The sequence below is a fragment of the Cibotium barometz genome, chromosome 1 (genome assembly GCF_041138505.1).
Source record: "Cibotium barometz isolate CiBa-2024 chromosome 1, ASM4113850v1, whole genome shotgun sequence".
NCBI classification, from domain to species: Eukaryota; Viridiplantae; Streptophyta; class Polypodiopsida; order Cyatheales; family Cibotiaceae; genus Cibotium; species Cibotium barometz.
The window spans coordinates 63,768,235-63,778,699 of record NC_141046.1 but is presented as its reverse complement, the minus strand read 5'-3'; positions in this window follow the sequence as shown (position 1 = coordinate 63,778,699).

Sequence of the window (10,465 nt, the reverse complement as noted above, 5' to 3'; positions counted from 1 at the left end):
CCTAGAGAGAAAATTAGAGAGATCCCCTACTTTTAGGCCCAAAAGTAGGCTTCATTATGAGCTTTGCATTCTAAAGCCTCAATAAAATTAGTCTTAATTCCTTAAAATTAGGGATCCTTACAAGGCTCTTTTTATTTTCAATCTTGATAAAAATATGTACCTATGCCATGTCTCTCATGCATTTCATCACTAAGACAATGTTGAATGCATGAGTAATGTATTCCATGCAATAATAACAACAACACATGTAAGACAATCCCAAGATAGAGACAGGTGTGGTGGGCTATGCTCTAAAACCAATATTACAAATTTGGTACAAGACATGACCAAATATAATGACACTCACTCTATGGAAAAACATAAGCTAATAAAAGTATTGTAATAATAAACATAAAAGTGAATAAATACTCTCACTCTCACTCTTACGTGTAATCAATCCATAATGTAGACAGAGTATAAAGACCATATGCACCACAAGGGGATATACCAAGCACATAAGGATCAAATGGATCCCATCCCTACCATATATGGATTACATGGGCCGAGACAGACAAATTAGACAAGAACAAAACTACCACATACAAATGACATTCAACCCATTCCAACCATATATAGAACATATGGACCATATAGACCACATGAGGACCATATAGTATTTATATTAAGTAGATACAAAGCATGTATATTTCCAACCATATAAACCATTTAGAGCTTATAGACCACACATTGAATGAAATAACTATTAAAAAGGTCACATGGATCCCTTTCCAACCTTGCATGTCACATTGAGATGATACAGAGCATTGTAAAATTCTCATGTGACCCGCTCTAGCTATATAAAGAGGCCACCATACAAACCACACCGGATGATGCCAAGTGTGTAAAGATATCAAGAGTCTTATGTTTACCACATACAGGGGCCATATAGACTATCAAACCACATCTAGAGGACATTGAGCATGTAAAGATCTTGATCAGCCCCCATTCTTACCATGTGTAGACCACATGGAACATGCAGAGCACACCATGAGAAGACCAAACAAAGTGATTACATAGAGCCCATTCCAACCTTCTATACTTGAACCATGTGGACTTTACAAAGCACCCCTAGAGATGACTAACTATATGTAAATCACATATAGTCTGATCATATGCTTGTTGTATAGACCATCATGTAGACCACACAAGGACAACCCTAACTACATAAAGATCATTTGTAGCACAACACCATAGTAGTGCACTGCTAGAAAGACCATAGAGACCCACATGGGCTATATACGACACACACAGACTGATTGATTGGACTTTTCAAAAAGCTATTTTGCCTATTTTTTCATGCACAATTTTGCGTCTACCCTTCCTTTTGGGCCTAATTTATCTCCTAGACCACTTATTGAATGGAATGTGAAGCTGTAATTGATGACACAATGTTATCAAACACCAATGTTACAAGAATTGAAAGCTTCTAATCAGCTCAATTAAGTAAAAATTGGAAAAAATTGATTGATGATGAAATTGGTACCTAGAGAGGTCATGGGACTTCAATCTAAGCCCATTGAAGGTTTCCCTTTCGTCTTCCATCATCCACTGATTAAAAAAACAAGAAAACAAAGAAAAGAAGAGTGTTAGAGTTAGCAAAAACCACACAAAACTCCTACTCTAATCTCACTTTCATCACACTAATCACTCTAAATCTTACTCTTACTCAACACTCAATCAATCTACCACAAGTTTTACAACTCATGGGCAAACTTAAAAAAACAATGGATTAATAGAATTCTCCAATTTCACTCTAGCACTAGTTCTATTCCTTGACAATGATGCCTCTTGTTTAGGGAGGTTGTAGCTTTATAACAAGAATTATCTTCATAGAAGTATGAACCTATCTAAAGTGTGAAAGTGCAGGAATGGAAGCCTCAAGGGGTATCAAACTCTTAAGCTCTACCAATCCAATTGATTGGACTCCGTGCAATCTAATATTACAAGTGAGGAAAGCTAGAAAGCTTTCTCTCCACCTACACTATCTCTCTCTCTCTCAATCTCTCACTCTCCACAACTAGCTAATCACAACACAAGAATCATGCAAGTATCAAGCCATTAACATGCACACACAACACACACACACACACACACACACTCACTCACTCACTCACACTAGCATACAAGCAAGCTAACAAGACTCATAATCATAGATATGCAAGATATAGAAACAAGAAAGATTTATAAAATCACAACACAAAGTAAGTAGAGAAGCTCCAATCTAGAGCTCAATGTAGATTGTATTACCAAGAATGCCTTTACACACTGTCATAAGTCGCTTATAGAGAAGTGGGCTTTGCCCAACTGCCCACACTTATGGGATGCCCAAAACATGTCCTCTTAATACATATGCAAGCCTTATATGGTTAGCTATCACTATAATATTGGACCTTTGGCCATATGCAATCTGAAATATGTAAGCTCGGGTGGGGATTGCAGAGCATATAGAAAAGGAGTAACACTTTCCTTCCAATGATTTCAATCTTAACTTTGAATCTTCTCCAATCTTGACTTTGAATCTTCTCCATTGTCCTCTGCTTCCAATGATTTCTCCAATCTTCTCTTTCCTTATTCTTGACTTTGAATGATCCTTTCGCGCTTGGATACATTAGCATCCATTCATACCTATTGTAAAGATCTCTAACCCATCTCCCCTCCTCATCTGTCATATTGACAACCTCCACAGATTATACATTACTTATTAGCCTTCATCCTATCAGCCATCTTCAACCACAAAACACAAAGCAAAGATCAATCTCCATATAGAAAACTAGCATACGATCATATTAAAAATTAAAAATTAAAAGTCCTAATAACATTAAACCAAAATAATGATCCTAACTACCAATCCTACACCAATACAATACTATTTAGATTAATATTACTCGTAACTAAGTATCTACAAATATTAAAACTTTAACATAACAACAAAATAAACTTTTATTACCTATTGCCAATCCTAATGAAATAATCTGATTGAATACATCCTACAAGTAAGGTCCCTTTGACCATTAATTTATTAAATTGAATTTATAAATAATTATAAATGTGAAACTTCTTTGTAAAATTCTCATAAATAAATTTAAATAATTATTTTTAAGTTAAAAAATTAATAGAATTCATATGCTTAAACAATGAGCAGACCTATACTCATGTGTGTACACACTTGTAATTAATTTAGGTCAAAGGGAAAAAAAATTTAGAAAAAAATAAAAAACTTTTGGGTTAGTTCCAATATTTAATTATAAATATTGATGCCAAAATTATAAGTGTTCCCATGGAAAAATATGATCTATTGTGTGTGGGTACACATTAATTTAATTTATAAGGTAAAGGATTAAATACCCTAAGGTTCCAAAAATCATGGTTTACCTAAAACTAGGTGGATTTTGGTTATGGGGGTAGTGGTAAAATTTACCGATGGGTAGTTGTAAAATTACCCATGGTATTTCTTTCGTGGTATATGGTATAAGGTTCATGCAAAACAAGACTTGCACTCTATATTAGTTCAAAAAGGATAAACTATAAGCATGAAATTCAAAAGTGGAATTTATTAGACCCAAAAATCTATGGTTTGCATGAAAGGTATGGCTTAACAACAACTACTCATATAGGGTCATGCACATGTAGAGCCTCTCAATCATCCTTTTCATGTGTAAAAACCCCCCTGCCCCGGTAGCAGGCGGATGGAGAAATCCATGAATTTTTCTTAAGAGATTGGAGAGTGTACTTTATCCAAAATTCAGTGCAGTAAGTTTCTTCTGAGATCATCCCTAGACTTCATTGTCAAGTGCTAGAGTAGTCAATTGCAATGTAAGAAGTGGAAATTTGCAGTTGTACTATCTTGTGAAGTATTGAAAAAAACTCATGGATTTTTTTACAAGGAGGAAGGCTTTTTCTTATGCCCTACAGAGCACCCCAACTTTTTTACCCAAGGTACAATACCCAAATGCTCATAAATTATTATTTTACAATAAATTTTAGTTTTTTAATCTAAATTAAATTAAGAATACATTAAATAATTTATTTTAAAAATCCTAGTCTAGAGACCACTAAGGTCTAGCTATTATCCATTTTGCATTTATTTAATGCCCAAACCTTTAAAAAACTAAGGAAACCCTTTTATCTTGGATGTTAGAAAAATAGATATGGATAATTTACTCCCAACCTTAGGATAATGTTTTTATTTATTTATCAAATTGTGAAATAAGCTTTAGGCCATATTTATTTCTAGAGAGAGAAAATTTATCTAAATACATTAAATTGATATAAATCCAAGTCTAAATTATCTCTTGGGTTAAATTATGAGTACATGGATGTAATTAAAGGTTTAAATTTAATTATGAAATAGGGATTAGCCCTAGAACTAGAGAGAAAAAGTGGAATTAGAATGGTAGAGAGAGAAAATAGCTTTATCTGTAGGAAATTTATCCTAGAAATAAAAACTATAAGAAATTAGTAAATTAAATTCCTTTGAGAGTTGGTGCTGTTAAATTTTTTTTTATGCATCTCACGTGAGGTCGGCCAAGTCCATTTGTGGATATATAAGCACCCTAGCTCTACTCTCTCTCTCTACCTCTCTCTAGCATTTGTGCACCCTCTCTCTCCCTTTCTCTGCCAGCATTTTCTCTCATCCTCTCTCCCTTAGCATTTTCTCACTAACGCAATACTACTTTTGCATTGTCAACTTTGACATGGTATCAGAGCCAGGGCATGTCATCGCCTAGGGGACCGAAGCGCGAGGAGAAGGCAGATCCGACTGCGTTTTTCAGCTGGTAGGAGAGCGATTGATTTGCTGCGTTTTCATCGCGAGAAGCACCCTTGGACTAGCATTTCTGCTATAAGAGGGGGGCTGATTGGATCTAGCAGCATTTTCATCGTGGAGAACCCCTTCAAATCTGCATTTTTCAGCCTGTAATCACCGGAGGAGTGCTGTTGATTTTCAACATGAAGTTGGACGAGATTTGGGCTGCATTTTTTTTTGGAGAGGTGGATCGGATTGACAAAGGAGATGGGTCTCCCGTGTTCGAGCAAGGGCGACAAACTGAATGGTGATAATTATGCACATTGGAACTTGATCATGAGGCTATGGTTTAGCAGAAAAGGCTTATGGGACATTGTTGATGGCTCAAAGGAACGTCCCTGAAGGGATAGCAATCGGTTCACACGTCTTCAGGAGGAGGAGTTTCTCAAATCTCTTGTGGATTGGGACGCTCACAATGCGAAGGCAATGTCGACAATTGCAGAATCTCTCATCAAGGAAATTTCCCCTGCCAGACTTTGAAGACTGCCAAAGAAATGTGGTCAAAGCTTGCAGGAATGTTTGATCGAGACTCAACAATGCGAGCAGTAACCCTTCTCAGCCAGTTGTTTTCCATCTCAAGTTTGAAGCCGGGACCTCTATGCAGCCATTTCTAATGAAGGCAAAGGTTATCCATGATCAGTTATCAGCTATGAATAGTGCGTTAACTAGTACCCAGTTAGCTGCCTTGGTTCTTACGAAGTTGCCTGAGGAGTACGAGATGGTCTCGAGGGCATTACGCTTACAAGTCACAAAGGAAAAGCTAGAATTTGATGATCTCAGCTCTTTTCTCATTGAGGAGGAAGCAGTGCTCATTTCCCAAGGCAAGATTCAAGTTTCGAAGGATGGAGAATAGGCAAGATTCGAGTTTCGAAGGATGGAGAATAGGCACATGCTACATCGAAATCCAATAAGAAGTCTAAGAGCCGTTGTTATAAGTGCGGAAAGCGAGGGCATTTGGCTCAGGATTGCAAATCCAAAGCTAAAGCTCAAGGCTCGACGAATGACAAAGGCAAAGGCAAAGCTGACGAGGATGACAGTGTGACAGTGATACTACCAGGGATGATACGGCTTCTGCCGGTGTGGCGAGGACTACATTGGCACATGCTCTAGCATTCTAGCTTGATGGATGGATGCTAACACGTGCTTTCGCAAAGAATAAGACCAAATAACATTAATTAGAGCAATGACCTTAGAATGACCATTTTTTGTACACAAGAGACCTTAATAAAAATTTGGTTAGATTAGTTTAAGGAGAAAATACTTGGAAATAATCCCAAGAAGAAGGACATAATCTTGAGAAGACCTTGCCACAAGATATCTTATGGATTAGAGGATTCAGTTTCAGGGTTTGGATTGGAAAGTGTGATATCTCATTATAGACTTACGACGGTTTACATAGGCTTGATTGCATGTGTGATGCATTATTTGCCTAAGTCATGTCTTCATATTATTTAGACATTATATTCATTTAGGATATGTCTTTGTGGAATCATGCAACGATACCACACAGGATAATGTTGTTCCATAGGGGTGGTTGTCATATGAGATGTAACATACAAACATGATCACCCAAGACCTTGACCCATCTCAGTCAAATGTGGGTACACTCCTGGCATGATTGCTGTGAGAGACAGGAAGAGGCTCCGAGTAGTGTATATTTGGTAGGGTAGTGCCTAGCATCTTGGACATGATCATAGATCACATAATGTGGCTCTTGACATTGATTCCTAGAGTGTTCATGCTTTTGGAAGTGGTGATCACTCACTAGCAAAAGTGACTCCTTTGGATGGATACACCGGTGTTTGAGTTCGACGTGAAACTTGAGAGGGCTCCTTCTGTCTGAGAATAGTTGTCTTGGGAGTGTTCAATCTCAATGTTGTGTGCAAGAAGATTCTTCTGGTAGTTTTTTCTCATCACTATAGCTCTTTGTGATTATGTATCTAAAATTATTCTCATAATTATTATATTTATTTAGATTTTTATATTGAACAAATAAAATGATTACTTTTATTATTATTAGAAAGGTTTGTTAGTGGAGTACGTGTGTGAACTCTATATTTGGTTGTGTGTGTGTGTGTGTGTGTGTAATGAAAAAGAGAACTTTGATTTTGAGTGTGTGTGTGTGTGTGTGTGTGTGTGTGTGTGTGTGTGTGTGTGTGTGTGTGTGTGTGTAATGAAAAAGAGAACTTTGATTTTGAGTGTGTGAGTTCACACCAATGGCAATGTGAAAGACTAGATCCATGGGATTGGATGGGGCTAGGCTGAGTTTATGGAACCAGTCTAAGTTATAAAGAATCAAACACTGAAAGTGGGTGGAAGGGTGGACTCAAAATTATGGGTGCTTTCTAAACTAAGACCCAATCTATTTTGACAACAAATACTTGGGAAAAACAAAAACTAGGATTTAGTGAATAATGGTAGAATGGTTGTCTTCATAATCGAAGAGTTAGGCCATCGTGGTGTTGAGAATTGTGGTACCATCAACAAGTCCTACTTATGCAAATTATAAAGGAAATACTTACCTAGAGAGGAATCATGTTCAATTCCTTGCATGAGGATTATTTTAGCTCAACTATGGCTGAAAGTTACTAGATAGTCAAGCATCAGGATATTGATACATGAGGCCTTAAGTGAGATACTCTACTCTTAAATTAGTCTCTGTTATAGATCTATAGAGTTATTAATGGGTAGGGGTCTCACTACAATAACACATTAGAAGCCAACATAACAACAGAGATGAAACTACCTATAAATCTTTGTGGAGAAAGAAGCAAAGAAGTAGGAGATATGGCGAAATTGAATTCTTCCCAAAGGGGGGAAATGGAAAAGGAAAGAAATGCAAAAGGGGGGGGGGGATTGGGCATTAAAAAATGGATATGAAATGAAACTCGTAATTCAAACTTCCATGTAACTTTTTGTGAGGACCACAATATACATCTGGCATCTCTCTATTTTTTAATGTGGGGCTCCAATATTATATTCCACTTTCTTGATCTTGAGAGATTTGGGGCCAAATATGCCAAAACGATCTATGTTACATGGATGTGGAATCCCAGCACTCTCGTTGCCTAGCCTTTTTTTTAGTAATTAGTTAGAAGGGCCTTCTTTGAGTCCAAATTTTACCTAATGTATAGCAAAGATCTACATGTACAAGCATTAGAGGAAGCTCTAGAGGAGTCTTTGCACGATCTTGCATTTCTTGTGGTGGAAAATGCATGCCGAATGCTGATACACATATGACATTTGTGAAAATGCCAGTAGATGTGCCACAATCCCAATCCTTTGTATCTCTTTTAAGGCTATAAAGCTTAGATACCCAAATAATTCATGCCATAGCTTCGTTGTCTCAACGTGGACTCGAGCTGACAACGTATACAAGTTGTGGCATCGGATTACTCTCCCTATGACATTGCTCTATTGGTACCTATGATGACTACACCAACTTTATGAAAGAGACCCTTCAAGACACGATCATCTATAGCTAAAAACTGACAATAAACTCCTCTTCATGTCTGGCACACAAAGGACATCGGAGAAATTATTAGTATAGCCATTGCTAGAAGCAAAATAAATGGTATGTGATCCCATAGTTGGGGATTTGGCATCACTCTCAGCTGCTATCAAGATGGACTCCCCCATAGGCTTGAGGGAGCTCACCAAACTTTTTATCGAGATGCTCCATTGTCAATGATCCATGAACCATTGGATGCTATGGAATGTTATGCCTTTGTATAGACCTCTTTAATTAGCACAAATAGCTTTGACTCATCTTCATCACTATTTTTAGACTCCTTAAAAGGATTCAAAGTTTTTAAAGTTTCATTATTCTAACCTTATTCCTTCGATCTACATGATTTGGCCATATGACCAAGCTTGTTGTTAGTAGAAACACTTTGCGTTTGATTTTTTCTTCTTCTCGGAAGCATTGCGGTTACCAAAGCCCTTCCCCTTGCTTTTCTTTACATTTGTGGAGAATACAATGATACTACCATCTTTATCTTTAAAATAAATCTCCTTCTCCACCAATTACACTAAATTTGTCAAAACTAAGAGGCACTTGCATGCTCAATAAGGTCAACAAAATGTTATACTTCATGGGAAAAAACTCTATCTATGTATACTAATTATCCACTAGTCTTCGCGATTCTCGCCGTGCTTCCCACCATTGCCATCTGTACAAATAGATTCTTTATCCATGATATGAATTGGTCTTTTAGTTATCCTTTAGAATACCTTTCTGAAGGTATAAGCTGATTCTCAAGGTTTTGAATCCTTGTGTGATGTCATACTAGGTCGCCTTAAGGACTTCCCATGCTTAAGAAGTTGTGCAGTAGTATGTTGAATCGGGGTCATCACCAAATTCATGATGCTAGTGACAATGGCACATAGCATATATGAATTTCTTTTCCTCCATTCCAAAGTGAGCGCAAACAAACTTTGATTATTGAGCTGCGTAAGGAGCTTTGCCTTGAGCTCTTGCAGTCAGATACACAATCACATAACAATGGATAACACACACACAAAGATAGAAGGCTGAAATCTTCTTCTTCTCACTCTCAAAATTAGGCTACAAAAGATAAGTGAAAACCCAACATAAGTACTAGAGTACTATGTACAAGCGGTCCATAATGTGAACACAGTAAATAGGTGAGCTAGCAAGATAAGTATGCCATAACTTAGTAGGTGGACTATGTAGGTGTAGTCCTACTATAGAATCACTAGAGAAGATCTGTCATGCTGGCTACCAAACGTGCCAGTGATGTAAATGTGGAACGGTTACCCAGGCACATTGTAAGTGTCAGCTCTAATTGAGCTTGACATCCCAACACTCCCCCTCAAGCTCAACTCCATCTTCAAGACTTCAAGCATGTTGCAAAATCTGTGAAGTGTCTCAGCTCCCAAGGCCTTAGTGAAAATGTCACCAACATACTCCTCTGTGTACTGATATACACGAGATCAATATCTCCTACCAAGACCTTCTCTCTAATGAAGTGATAGTGGAACTATATGTGTTTGGTCCATGCATAAAACACTAGGTTCCTGGGAAACTGTATGCTACTAAGGTTGTCACAATAAATGACAACCTACCTGTCCACATGCAATCCCAAATCTCCAAGTAGCTTGTGTAACCAAGCTACCTCACATGATGCCATTATAGCACCATCTCTATACTCTACCTCTCTACTCGACAAGGTGATTATTGGCTGCTTTTTGCTGCTCCAAGTAATAGCACCAGTACTCCTAAAGGAAATCATAAATTCGCTAGTAGATATTCTATCCAAGATGCTACTAGCCCAATATGCATTAGTGTATCCATACACTTGTAGCTATATACTAGCTTCATAGAAAAGACCATAATCCAGTGTGGACCTCACGTAGCATAGTATGTTCCTCAAACCATCCAAATACAATTTTTGAAGAACCTGCATATACACTAGCTCTCCAACCCAACTTTGTGGTTCAAGTCTAGCCTAGTGATCTCGTCACGTAGATCAAGCTACCTACACATAGTGGGATTCTCCAACATCTCACATGTATTCGCACTCTGATTGCCATTTTCATCCTGTAGTACTACAGAAATGGGCTTACAGCCAGCCATACCATACTTGGATAGCATGTCCA